Raw genomic sequence first — 14,253 nt, 5'->3', positions numbered from 1 at the left:
CATTAAAATATGATTTTTAAGTTCTTTTAAAAATAAAATTTATTTGCATTTATAATTGTTAAAGGAGAACACACAAGATATGTTTAGGGTTTGTCAAATTTTAATTGGCCATTGAAGAGTTGGGGGTATCGAACTAGTGTAGGTCAAGAAAAATTTAAAAGTAACAAATTTTTTATATTGCTAATAGTTTACAAATATTTTGCTCATACAAGCATCAACATGAGACGAATACAAGCTCTTGCAAGCACAACCGTGAGACTAATAATAACTCATTTTGAGCAACCACACTAGAAACAACTAATGGAAGACCAAGAGTTACAACTTACAAATACACTTATTTAAAAACACCTCAACATTAGAAGCCAACTATGGAAGACCAAGAGCCACAATTGAATTCCATATTAGTTGTCCCATTGGGATTTCAATTTGGGTCTCTACATTGATAACTTATGCTTTAAATAATCAATTAAGTTCAATCTGTTCACAAAAGTAACAATTTAAAAATATATGTACATCATTCATATATTTGTAATGGTGAAATTTGTATAATTATGTTATTTTTTATTTAATTTTGTGTTTATTTTAAGAGAACATATATTTTAATATATTTTGATAAGAAACCTAATTTTGTACAAATTTGACCTTAATTTTTTGCTCTCTTTCCTTCTTGTCCACTCCTTTCTTGGGTGCAAGTGCTAGTTCATTGAGATGTGAAATAGAATGAATTGAGAGAAAATGTTCTCATTGGGAAGTGGAAAAGCTCGACACATCTCCTTTTACATGTGTATGAAATTCAAGGGTGAATATTTTAATCCTTGTTTTAAAATTGGATGATTGAGAATAAAAGGATAAAATTGTTTGTCCACTATCGAGGAATTTACAATTAGAAAAAATGTTACAAGAGGGATTAGTTAGTTTAATGAATTACTTAAACACGTATTAATTAACCGATTAGTTGGAGGAATTGAGGATTTTGTCCACTAGTGAGGATGTCGAGTATTAAATTGGAGGAAAAAGTTAAAGGAGAACTTATTAGACTGATTAGTTAATTAGATAAGTATTAATTAGTTGGAAGAAATGGACGCTCATGCTAGTTGATTAGTTGGAAGAAATGGAAGCTCATGCTAATTGATTAAAATAATTTAATTAAATAAATTTCAAGGGATAAAAAGAAAATAATTATTGATAAACTATTGGATGAAGAAGATGATCAATTGTGAAGAAAATTAATTAAATAATGACATATAATTAATTTTGTGAAAAATTAGTAAGTGAATTTGGGTTGTCTACTAATGGTACAATCAAATCCCTAAAGGATGAAATTGGAAGGCAACAAAAAATTTAGACAAAGTCCATAATAGTGCCACAAGTTTGAAGATTATTTGGTGAATGCATCTCCCTTTCATTCTTAATCCAACAATATGCATGCATACAAAATAATATGTATATAATCCCATAGAACTAGGGGGAAAAGTGTCTCTAAATATGTTTGAAACTGGATTCCTAGAAATCCATTTGGTTTCTCTTATTATGTAATCTACAAAGTTAATTTCTTATATTAAGAAAAATCAAGTAATTGCCAATGAGTCATTTTCGTAATAGTAATGATATCATCATCTTTTATATCTTATATGTCTCACTTCAAATACACAATTCATGTTGTACAACTACAACAAAAAAATTCCTCTTACAATTTCTTGTCAAACATATTGACATGTCCATTACACTCTTGAATACTATTACCAATATTGTTAATTTATGCCATTATTTCAGCCTAAGACACACAACTCTTGTTATACAACAACAAAAAAAACATTCCTCTTACAATTTCTTTTCAAATCTATCGACTTGTCCATTTCACCTTTGGATATCATTACCAATATTATTAATTTATGTCATTGTTTAAGCTTAAAACACACCTCTTGTTATACAACTACAAACAAAATATTCCTCTTTCAATTTCTTTTCGAACCTATTTATTGACCTTAAAATACATTTACCAACATTATTTATATCATTGTTTAAACAAAAATATTTAGTCGGTGTCATATGCTTACCAAATTTAATAGACCGACTGAAAGTTTAGTGCGCACAATAAACTAGTCGCCTGAGTTCTCATCCATTCATCTTCCCACAACTTACTTCACTAAACTTTAGTCGGCTAAAAGATCCGACCAAATATTACATGGCATCACATCATCTGCAATGGCGGCCACAGGTGAACAAATGTATGACTTCCTCTCAGAAAAAAACAATCATGTTTTAAAAGCACTAAACTCAACACAAGATAATAAATTTCTGATCCTTAAGCCAAGCAATCAGTAACACGTCAGACGAGGCAATTGTCAATGGATGTAGTCACCTGTTAAAAAAACAAGAAGCGAATAAACGGTAAAGCAATACTTTGCCTTTGCCTTTCTTTTTCATTTGTGGGCCGCCTCGTTCTTCCGACGTTTGCTGTTGGAGAGGACAAGACGCTTGCGTATCTATCCCCATTAGGGCATATTCTTCACGTTGCCCCGAATCTCTGGAGGTATATTCGGCAGCAGCGAATAAAATTCTCTGAGTCGTTAAACATTTTCCCTGCTACGCTTGGGTCTATTTTCTTGCGAACAGTGTAGGAGGACAAGAAAGGAGCTCGGCATTTACATTTCTCCTCTCGTGAACATGTACGGTGTTTTGAAAAGTTTTATTGTCTTCCAGAATGGCAGGATTTTTATATTCATACTTTTTAGGCCGCGCTTTAATTTTGAGCCGTTTAGCTGCATATTGTTCCACAGCCAATTTTGTTTTCCATATCTGTCGTGCTTTTCCGAAAATTCTGAAGGTTTGAAGGCTTGGCACGAAGAGATAGAGAAATAATAGAATGCGGGCTTGCAAATTATGTATTCGTATATTTTTTGAATATGTGGACGAGAGGTTTGCTTCTCTAGATGCTATATGTGCAGATGTGCTCGGTACAAAATATAAAATATGATTTGTTCTGTTCAAATTTTCAATAGAAGCTTCTTATCTGGGAATTTCTTCGTTCTTAGTCGACTATATTTGGGAAAGATGGGTTTGGAATAAAAGTATCATATCTGGAATTGTCTCCTGCGATATGATACAGTTTTTCCATAATTTAATGCATCTAAATTGATTGCAATGCTCTTGTAGATATCTATGTTTTATTAGGCAGCTATGGATAATTAAAGAAGAGTAAAGTTTTAGGGCGTAAATTGGCAAGACTGATTAGTGCTCTACTACGCTCTAAGAGCTTTTGTTGGGTCCCAAGCAGGCTTTAGGGTGAATGCCCTTTTGTTGATGTTTTAATATTCCTCCTCCTGCTGCTAACATTAGTTTCATGTGTTTGTGTGCTATGCCAGTCCCCTTGATGTGTGACCAGTGTGAATGTTGCATGTGTGCTTTGTTGGTTCCCTTGCCATGTGATTATTTTGAGTATGAATGTTGCTTGCGTGTCGGTGCCCCTGCCATGTGGTTATTTCCAAATTGAATGTTGCTCTTAAAAACTCTAGGCTCAACAAGATACAGTGCCATATTCTTTGTTGATGATTTGGACCCACATTAATGTCTACCCATCTTATCCGGAGGTTTTTCTTGAGCTGAAAGGTATGTCTTTTCTTCTGCTTTTGGAATTGACCCACTATGGTATTTTCCTGCCTGTAGAATGCATCTTCAACCAAATTTTGATTTTATACATGTTTTCTGCATCTAGCTCGCCTTGTCCATCACTGGGGACCATAATATCATTTGAACCAGCAACGATTGTAATTTGAAAGTTCACGTGATTCTAGACTGAACACCCTTTTGTAACTAATCTGGATTCTAGAAGTAGTCAAGTTGGGGGGGCAATACACTAGATTTGCAACAGCGATACACTAGATTTGCAATAGCGCATAAGGAATCAAATTATGTGGCTATTTGGCTATTTTTCAATTCCTTTTGCTTTCTATCATCCTGATGATGGATCACACATCACGGAATGTGATCCGAAACATTGATGCCAAAAATCTTCACACAATCTAATCCAGAAGCAACTGATTCCTAACATATGAATTGTGGAAACTTGATGTCTGTTATTAACATATTATATATTAGAGCGCATAGGTAAAGGAACAAAATATACGTTAGTGTTAATGAGTAAACCAAAATATGTTAATTGTAACCAAAATATGTTAATTGTATTAAAAAAATACTACAAATTATAAAGGAGAGCTACTGGGGTTAAAATACTTTGGGTTATAATAAGTAATTAAACATGAATACACGATAAAGGTGAACAAAACAATGGAAGATGAACCTAAAGCGGTGAACTATTTCACTGGGTTCCTACTACATTTGGTTCTAATGAGCCAGTTACTGATTTGTTCACGTGGTTCTTGAATTTGACAATTGAAGAGTCAAAAATTGAATACTCTGCAATTCTAACTCTGTTGTACTGATTTGGACACCCTCCGTGAAGACCTGTTTGATGATCTGGTAATGTGGTTTAATGAATTTCACTAGTGTAGAGTCAAAAAATTGTATACTCACTCATTTGAGCGTTCCTTCCCTTTAGACATGCTTGAGGACTCACTTAGCTTGATTCTGAGCTCAAAACTCTTCGCTAAGGTGCCATAATTAACGTTAATTCCATATCATTTTCCTACCTATTCCCAGCCTTCATAGAATCTATCTCCACTTGAAGACTAGTGTGATTGTAGTAGTGACCTTGGTTGCTAGCACAATTGCGGTAGTGTCCATGTGCACAAACCAATTTAAAGTGGATAAAGCTTGTTTTCCTTGGCCATTATTGCATTTTTTGAAATGGCTAGCTCGACTCAACTTTATAAAAACACATTTTAATCCTCATTTTAGCTCACTCAAACTCTCTTGGAAAACTCAAATCCCTCTTAATTAATTGTAATTTCTTGCAGGTTACTCTTTTTTATTTTTTCTCCATTAAAAAACCTTTATACCTTTTCCTTCATAACCAAAAATCGTGCAGATTATTCTGCATCCTCTTTCAATAGCATGTAAGTAAATCCATCTTTTTTTCTCTTCTATTCACAAATGTACTGCACACACTTGTAGCAAACTTCTATGGGATATTACTGCACTGTAATCATTCATCACTTTTGCATCCTTGCGTCAAGGCTCACAGACACCCCAAGTTTTTCAAATACATTGAGGCTAAAATATGCCATCTAGGCAACTGACTAGGATAATCTCCCATAAATAACTTCATTTTTCTTACTTTATTCCATAGTTTTTGGCGTTCATATCTCAACTTCAGATCAACCGTTTCAGACTTTGTGAGCACAAGGACTGTGAGGATGAGGCACATTTTCAATAAAAGTTTTAGGGTCGCATGATAAAAGGTTGCCTCTATTTGTTGCAGGTCAATAGCATGACCAGGAGGTTGACAATGCCACCTGGTAGTTGAGATTGTGTTCTAGTGTTCTTATCTCTTTTTTTGTCCAAACATGTATGTGGCATGGGTCTGAGGGGTCTTTTTGGTGTCTTCTTATGTTAGTATTGTGATTTGCAGGGCACGTTGGTTTATGTGGGTTGAAGGATCCCTACCACGACCTCATAGGTCACTATTGTGTTTTTTAGCTTGCATTTATTCGTGTTTGAGAACTTTGCCCAATTTGTCCTACTGGACCAATAATGCATGATCAATAGGGGGAAGGCGATTATAGATAGACAACAAACAAAATATGTGATGAATTGGTTAGGGTTACTTGAGCGTTTCTTGTTCGTTCAATATCAGAAGGACATTTTTTCATGCACTATTGTCCTCTCAAGCCGCCACGTAATTGTGTAGAGGCAATGCAAGACGATCAGCTATAAGCGTATACATGGCCACCTTCTTTTACTGGAGCACTGTTCCTTTAGAATAGTAGGGCATGAGCTCCACTACGACATTTGTGCCTTCTTCAATTGCTGATTCAGGGATGCTTTTTCTTATTTTTTCCCCCTCCTTATACAATAACAATTCCAATTTCCTTTCCCACTACAATTTTGTTTCTTTAGAATTTAGTATTGGTATCTATGTTGATGAATGCAATAAATGAAATGAACATAGGTGTCTAGACAAATACACAATAAGTAGGTAAAAACCATTAAAGGTAACTAAATTTAACCTACAATGATGACCATTGAAAATTTTCCATTTTTTGAATAATAACATAAGTCTATGCAATATATACCATATGTCATGACTCATTTAATATTTTGAATTTATCTATTATCAATAGTGCTATATAATTTTTTGCTCATTTTTATCCAAACAACATTAGTTTTATTGCTATTTTTGTTTTTTCATCTATTAAGTTTTTTTTTGGATGGGTGTACCCAAACAATGCTACGCCAAAGTTGAAATAAAATGGCAAACCCTATACCTGAATCCTATACAATAATCGACCTCGAACAAAAATTGAACCTATAGTGGTAGCTTAGGTGGTTAAATTGCAATCTATACGACTATCCAAAAATAGACATTATTGATCCACAAGAATAGAAGTATAATTGAAATTTGTAATGCTTAAATGCTATGTATAATGGGCTTCATGGGAATCGATGCAAAACCAGACTTAGGTGTATGGTACAACATATAGGGTAGAAGTCTTAACCTTCTATGACTTGTTTGTGTGTCTGTGTAATTTTCTAGTTGGGAAGATAGGACACCTCTGTTGTTTTCAGATCAGACTGATAGCAATAACCAGAAATAACACAATGAACACACAGAACACAAGAGTAAAACCTCCCTCTTGGAGGTGAAAAACCCGGCAACAAAATCTCATCTTGTATTAGGCAATAATCAGACTGTCTTTACAATTTTGCTTTAACACTTGAAGCAATATGAACAGCAGAATATAACTTTACACTAGGGCACACAGTAGTATGAACAGCACCATGAAAATCTGAGTTATAACAAACTAATCTGCAATTATCCTTGACTGAGAATGATGCCCTAATCAGAGAGGACAATTCGCTGATTAAGGAGACCTGTAGCAGACCATGAATGAGGTTCGCTGTTCAAGCACAGATTCGCTGACCTGGGAGATGAGTTTGCTGCCCTTGGATAAGTTCGCTGATCTTGATAATGCAATTCGCTGTCCTGGATAATTTGCTGCTGAAGGAGGATGTAATTCGCTGACTTGATGTTTATCTTGATGCATGAATGAACCTTGCATATGTATGTGCCTTGACCTCATTGTACACCTCAGGTTGGCCTTGCAAATAATAACAATAATATGCTTGGTGCCCATTATAGGGTCAGCCCTATAAGCATTTACAAGTTACATGTTTAACATAGGGTCAGCCCTATTCACACTTACAAGTAACATTTGCACATTACAAGTTTCATCACCCATTATAGGGTCGGCTCAATTCACAAGTTACATCGCCCATTTAGGGCCAGGCCAAAATACATGTTACATATTGATTTTTGCACATTAATGTGATTAAGGCCGATAGGCCAATTAGTCACCCATATGCTAGGTCGGCCCTAGCAGGAATCCGACCTAGCTACAAAAACATCAACAACCTCGGGGAAGAAAAATGTTTTGTTGTCTTTCATCTTTATAGGTTTTGGGAGCTACTATTGGTCATTGGTGCCGTTTTTTGGCATTGGGGCAAAATTATTTTGTTGTTGGTGCTCAGATGAGACAATGTTGTGTTGCTGTTACTGATTGTTCATCTTTGCTGAAATTGTAAAGAATTGAGCTGCCACTTGGATTATCCGATGTGTGTTTTCTAATCCTTGAAGAATCGAGCTACCACTTTGATCAACTTGTGGGTGTTCTCTCTAGTCACAAACCGCTTGATTTTTTTTTACGTTTGTGGCTATGCATTTATCAAAAAGTAAGTGTTCTATTTTTTTTCTCATTCTTAAATAATTTTCTCTTAGAAGTGCATATGGCAGCTAGCTAAGTATACTCCATGAAAACCCTTAAAAATTTGACAATCACAAAAGGGTATCTTAGAAGCATAGACAAGATATACAATAGCAAGCAAATCTAAAAGTAATTCATTTTGCATACCATATATTCAGTAGTATGATCTTCTTTCTGCAAAGATTTTAATGGTTTTTCTTCACACACATTATTTCATGCTCTACTTCTTGCAAAGAAATCAAAGGGGTTTTCTACTTCACGTGCATGTGCTCTATTTTGCACATTAGATAATTTTCTTTTCAATTGACTAAACTACATGTTGGATAATTGTCTTTGTGGCAGACTGCTTCAGATGTTAAGATAATTGTCTTCACAACAGATAACTTTGCTTCATAGTTGATTGTTTACCTTTCATGCTCCTCTTTGAGTCCAACTACTCTTTGTTGTCGACCACATGCTCTACTTCATGTATTTTGCTTTTCACAACTGCTTGCATACTCTTCTCTATGATCTATAGGCTATGCACATGCATTCAATTTTTTGTTCTCATGGTTAGTTTTTTTTTTTGAAAATGGTAAAAATACATTTATTCAAAAGGGCTAAGCAGATACACATCATGTACATTTCTAGATGGCTGCAGCCATCAAAACAATTCAAATACGAGAAACCCATTGAGGATTCCTGCAATACTACTCAATGACATGACTAGACAAAATAACACTCCCATCAATGCTGTACTTGTAGGCCAAAGTGCAAAAAAACCTGCTTAGAATATCCTGTGGATCCAAATTGGGTGATTGCAATAGTTGTTGGGGGTGTTAATGGCGTGCAGGAGGGTAGGCGAGCAAAATGACACATACACGGGCTTTTTGTATCCTACCACATCTTCTACATCTCTTTTCCTCCCTTTTGCCTTTTTAAACACATTCTTTGGAGCTTGAGGGGAGAGTGGGAACAAATTGGTAGTTCCAATGGTTCCAGCCCCAGGAATAGTTGGAATCACCGATGCCTTTTACTATGTTCACATCAACTCTTTCACAACTTCCTTTCCTTTACCACTTCTTCGCTTTCCTTCATTTTGGCATGACTTCATGCTTTTGCCCATTGTGGTCATTAGACCATCATTTTGACATTGCAGGACACTAAATTCTTGTAAGACACACTTCAGTTTAACACTAAATTCTTGCAAGACACACTTCAGTTTAACACTAAATTCTTGCAAGACATCCTTCAGTTTAGCTTTTATGTTTTGTTGATGATTGGAGGTTCACTAGGAAGGAACCAAGAACCAATTGGTGGGTCTTGCTGTTTCAAGAACCACCAAAAGCTTCGATCATCCATACCTTCGCCAATTTCCTTCCAAACTTCATCAAATTGAAAACATAGGAAACCAATAAGCCCTTCTTCATGATGATCCTTTGAAAAGACACATGCCATGCTCATTTTACCCTATCGATGATTTTGACCCTATTAGGAACACAATTCACTTGCTCGTTTCTGCTCTTTGTTGATGCCAGTGGTAGTTCTAGAAATAGTTGTCAGTGTCAACAAAGGTTTTGGGAACCTTAGAACTCACCAATGAGTTCCAAGTCAAAGGCAAACCTCTGAATTTGCCATAACTTCACCATTTATTGCCCAAGTCTCTTCAAACTTGAAATAATGACACCCACTTGGGCAAAGTCTGTGATGGGAAGCTTGGCAACCTGCACAATATCCACAAGAAGTAGAAATCTTGCCTGCTTTGCTTAAATTCATTGAGGTTGAAGAGGTTTTGCAAGGAGCCTACTAATACAGAAGTATATCATATATTCTTTGTGGAGGATAAGAGCAAGTCACCATTTGAGGTGCAAAGTTGCATACTAGTTCTTATTGAGCAAGGCAACACTAGAAATGATGATGATTCAAGTTATTTCATTTAGTCATTGAAGGTTTGATCAAAGGACGCGTACAAAACTAAATAGAGGAAGGTCAAATCATTCAAATGGTTCAGATATTGTTTGCTCAAGGAATGGAGATAAAGATTCAATGACAAAAGGAGTTGATAATTTTATTCCAACTCTTATTAGAAGACTAAGATATTTTTCTCTCTCAAGAGGTTGTAGCTTCAAGGCCTATGGATTATGAGAGTAGTAATGGTAAGAGATTTCAAGTGACACATTCATTAGAGAAAGAAGGTTTGTCAAAGGTTTATATTTTTCTTCATAGTGAAGGATCATAGTTATAGGAAGTATACTTTCTTCTTTAGGATAGCTTAGCTTTAGATTCCCTCATTGGATCTGAGGGAGATGTGGAGGATTCAATGCTTAGACCTTGAGAGTTTCTTGTAGTATCTTGATTGGAAGGCTTTGTGAATTTTCTTTTGAAGTTTGACTTGTCCTTAAGTTCAATAGCTCCCATATGCATCAAATTAGAAGTGGATGTCGAAACATTCAATGATTTTCAATTAACCTATTCTAGAAAGGGTTACTAAAGAAGATGAAGAATGTCAAGAAGGTGGTAAGGAAGCAAAGGATGCGGTTGCCATCGTTACTAAAGATGTGGTAAAGCTATAGCCACAAGATATATTTAGAAGGAAATAGCGTCTCCAACAAATGTTGATAAAATCCTAAACCACCAAGCATTGCCCAACTCTTACTAGTGTTTTCTCTACATCAGCCTTTAAGTTTTCTCAAGCTTTTCTTTGCAATAAATCTTTTTTATGGTTTGCAAGGCTATATGCTATCACAACTGGATGCTTATGATGAGAGATTTTTAATCCTCATAGCCTATTATTGGTTTTGTGTAACCTGCTTTATTTTCCCATGTTCAAGCTTGTAAAATAGCATTTTTGTTTTCTATGTTATGTCATGTTGTGTTCCCATTTTGTGATGTTTTTGTTATATAGTAATGGAGTACTGCGTTTCTTCTTTTCTAGATGTAATGTCATGATTTTGTCGTTTAGGTGATTTAGGATCTACTTTTAAGCAGTTTAGGAATAGCTTGATTCTGTGTCAAAATGCTAAAGCATTGATCTAGATTTTGAGGTCCTCGTTGTTGGCATTTGCATGAAGATTGCATTAATGATCTGTTATGTTGTCATTGATGTCAATTAACCGGTAATGATATTGTTATAATGTTGTTTTGTAACCGGTACGAAGAGCTAGTGAAGGGAACTGTAACCGATAGGTAAGTTTGTGGAGTAAACCGGTATTGCTAAGTATTGGAGAGTTGAACCGATAAACCCTACCTGTTGATTTGATAAACCCTAACCGATTAAGTTTGGTGAATTGGTTATATTGGTTTATGATCTGATGATAAGCGGTAATGATTATGACACGTATGCATATTCTTTGAAGAGAGTTTCAAAGTGTCTTTGACATATTGAGACAATGGTTTTTATCTTGGGAATGAACAAGTATATTGCATGTAATGCAAAGTGTGTGATGAGTTATTGAGTTTGATGAAGCGGTGATCAAGGAGCGGTCTAGGCTTTCTTGAATGATGTGTAGAGATTGTTATGTAATCCAACGGTCATTGTTAGGTTCCGGAGACAACTGAGAGGGGGGGGGGTGAATCAGTTGTCTAATAAATTCAAACCAAAAACCAATTAACCAACTTAATGCTTAATACCGGTAAACCAGTTAAGTATGCCGGTAGACAGTGTTAACAGTAAATTGCTATATCGGTAAGTATTAATGCATGAATCATAAACATAAAGTCATCCACAACACATAACACCAATATTTGTACGTGGAAACCCTGTAAGGGGAAAAACCACGGTGGGAAACCTTACCCACAATCAGATGATACTACTGCAGATAGTAAGTGTACATAAATTGGGTCTGCACATGCAGAAAGGCCAATAGCCTAGAGCTCACTGCTCAATCACAAAATGGGAGTCTCACTGACTACAGTTGGATGGTTAAATCCAATAAAAATGTATTGTACAAAATAGCATCTTCATATGCTGGATTCAATACCGGTGTAATGCTGATATGCTTATACAAAAACCTAGCTTCACCTTCAAATGACGTCTTCGTGTATTCCTCCGCTTAATCTCGCATATACCTTCACTCAATTCTTTTTCGCATTCCACACTTGATCTTACATTTATACCATAACCTAAGACCAATTTTAGTAGGTCGGCTCTACAAGATATTACAATAAAATCATTTTACATACAATATAATATCCGATGCAATAACCGATTAAACATGTCGGCTTGATGTATTTACATTAATAATAAATCATCTCCATAGTGTGCCATGCTGATCTGGAAAAGATAAACCTGCCGGTGTAACCCTAGATAACCTGGACCTATTTGCTGGTAAAAACAAATATGCAAATATGAATATACCAATGATTAATTCTTCAAAACAAAGTGTCCACACGATGTCTTCGACATTACCAAGTGTCTTCCATATCATTCCAGATACCGATGAACATTATATCTTGCCGGTGAACCATATATCAGTAACTGTGCAATAGTTACTTGCTTGCCGGTGAATGTTGCTTGATCTCAAAGTGCTAGTTTTCAGTAGGTGTTGACATCAATGACAAAACCATACCAAAATACCAACAATCTCCCCCTTTGGCATTGATGGCAACACAAGATGGAAAAACCATCAAAGTGCCAAAACAGAAATGCCAAATACTAAAAACAAACAATCTCAATTTCTCCCCCTGGGAGCAACATGAGTTTATCCAAAGATTTATTTTCAATACCAAACTCTCCTCAAAAGATAATGTGTTTTTCCATAGATATCTCTCCCCCTTTGACATTAAATGCCAAAGCTACAAAAATTAATTTTATACAAACTACCAACTACTCCTCCTGAGAAGTAGCTTCCTCATCAAAGACCGGAATAAAAGATTTGTCTTTTAATTCTGCCGGTTGATGACAATCATCAACTGTCTAAGTCTCTACCGGTGGTGGTATGACTCCAAGCTGATCTCTGAGATATTCAAAAGTTTCCTTAGGCAAAGGTTTTGTGAAAATATCTGCAAGCTGTTCTCTAGTATTCACATAAACCAGTTTTATCTCTTTTTCAACTTTTTCTCTTAGAAAATTCAGTTTGATAGAAACATGTTTTGTTTTAGAATGTAATACCAGATTCTTAGATATATCTATTGCTGCAGTGTTATCACAATATATAGTAATAGGTTCCTTGCATTTTACCTTTATGTCTTTCAACATTTGTTAAGCCATAGTACCTGTGTACAGTTAGTTGCTGCTGCAACATATTCTGATTCTGTTGTTGATAAAGATGTACAACTCTGTTTCTTACTCAACCAAGAAACTAATCTTTTTCCAAGAAAGAATGCTCCTCCAGTGGTGCTTTTTCTATCATCCACATCTCCTGCCCAATTTGCATCTGTGTATGCACATAGATCAAAATTTTCATCTCTAGGATACCATAATCCAAGATTTGCTGTGCCTTGAAGGTACCGAAAAATCCTTTTTACTGCTGATTCATGATTTTCCCTAGGATTACTTTGAAATCTAGAAACAATACATACTGCATTCATAATATCAGGCCTGATTTGTGTCAAATACAGTAAACCTCCTATCATAGATTTGTATCTAATTGGATTAACAGGTGTAGATTCATCCCTTTGAGATAATTTGTCATTTGTAGTCATAGGTGTGCTTATTGGTTTAGAGTTCTCCATCCCAAATTTCTTTAGTAATTCTCTCAAGTACTTGGATTGACTCAAAAATATACCTTTATCAGTTTGTGAAATCTGCAATCCTAAAAAGAATTTTATTTATCCAATCATAGACATTTTAAATTCTTGCTGCATTTTAATGGAAAATTCCTTACATAATCCATCTTCTCCTCCAAAGATTATATCATCAACAAATACTTCAATAATCAAGATGTCATCATTAGTTATTTTGTAATATAAATTGCTATTTGCATTTCCTTTAGTAAAACTAATCTTTAAAAGATACTTATCCAACCTTGCATACCAAGCTCTTGGAGCTTATTTTAATCCATACAGAGCTTTTCTTAACCTGCAAACCATATCATTGTCATCTGTTAAAGAAAATCCATCAGGCTGTTCAATATATACTTCCTCTTCAAGATCTCCATTCAAAAATGCACATTTAATATCCATTTGATAAACTTTGTAGTCCTTGTGAGCTGCAAAAGCCAAGAATAATCTAACTGCCTCAATTCTGGCTACCGGTGCAAAGGTTTTATTGTAATCAACTCCTTTTTTCTGAGAATATCCCTTACACACTAGTCTTGCTTTATTTCTGACAACCTTACCATCTTCATTAAGTTTGTTTCTAAATACCCATTTGGTTCCAATTACATTTTTATCTTTAGGTCGGGGAACTAATGTCCAAGTATTATTTTTCTCAATTTGTCTTAATTCTTCT

At 35.2% G+C, this 14,253-nt stretch overlaps 1 protein-coding gene across 6 annotated transcripts in view; it reads left to right on the top strand.

Annotated features, from left to right (window-relative positions):
- Positions 1-2,130: 2,130 nt before the first annotated feature.
- Positions 2,131-14,253, top strand: part of LOC131042116 (uncharacterized) — a 137,552-nt gene continuing 125,429 nt past the window's right edge. For 3 of the 6 annotated variants that reach the window (XM_057975435.2, XM_057975434.2, XM_057975431.2), the window contains exon 1: positions 2,262-2,669. The gene's annotated coding sequence lies outside the window, so the exon portion shown is untranslated. Of the gene's footprint in view, positions 2,670-2,774; positions 2,958-14,253 lie in introns of those variants that run through there. The other 3 variants (XM_057975430.2, XM_057975432.2, XM_057975433.2) reach the window with 3 other exon arrangements.

This window comes from Cryptomeria japonica, chromosome 10, assembly GCF_030272615.1.
Source record: "Cryptomeria japonica chromosome 10, Sugi_1.0, whole genome shotgun sequence".
Lineage (NCBI taxonomy): Eukaryota > Viridiplantae > Streptophyta > Pinopsida > Cupressales > Cupressaceae > Cryptomeria > Cryptomeria japonica.
The sequence above is the reverse complement of the archived record's forward strand: the minus strand, read 5'-3'. Positions and strand labels throughout refer to the sequence as shown.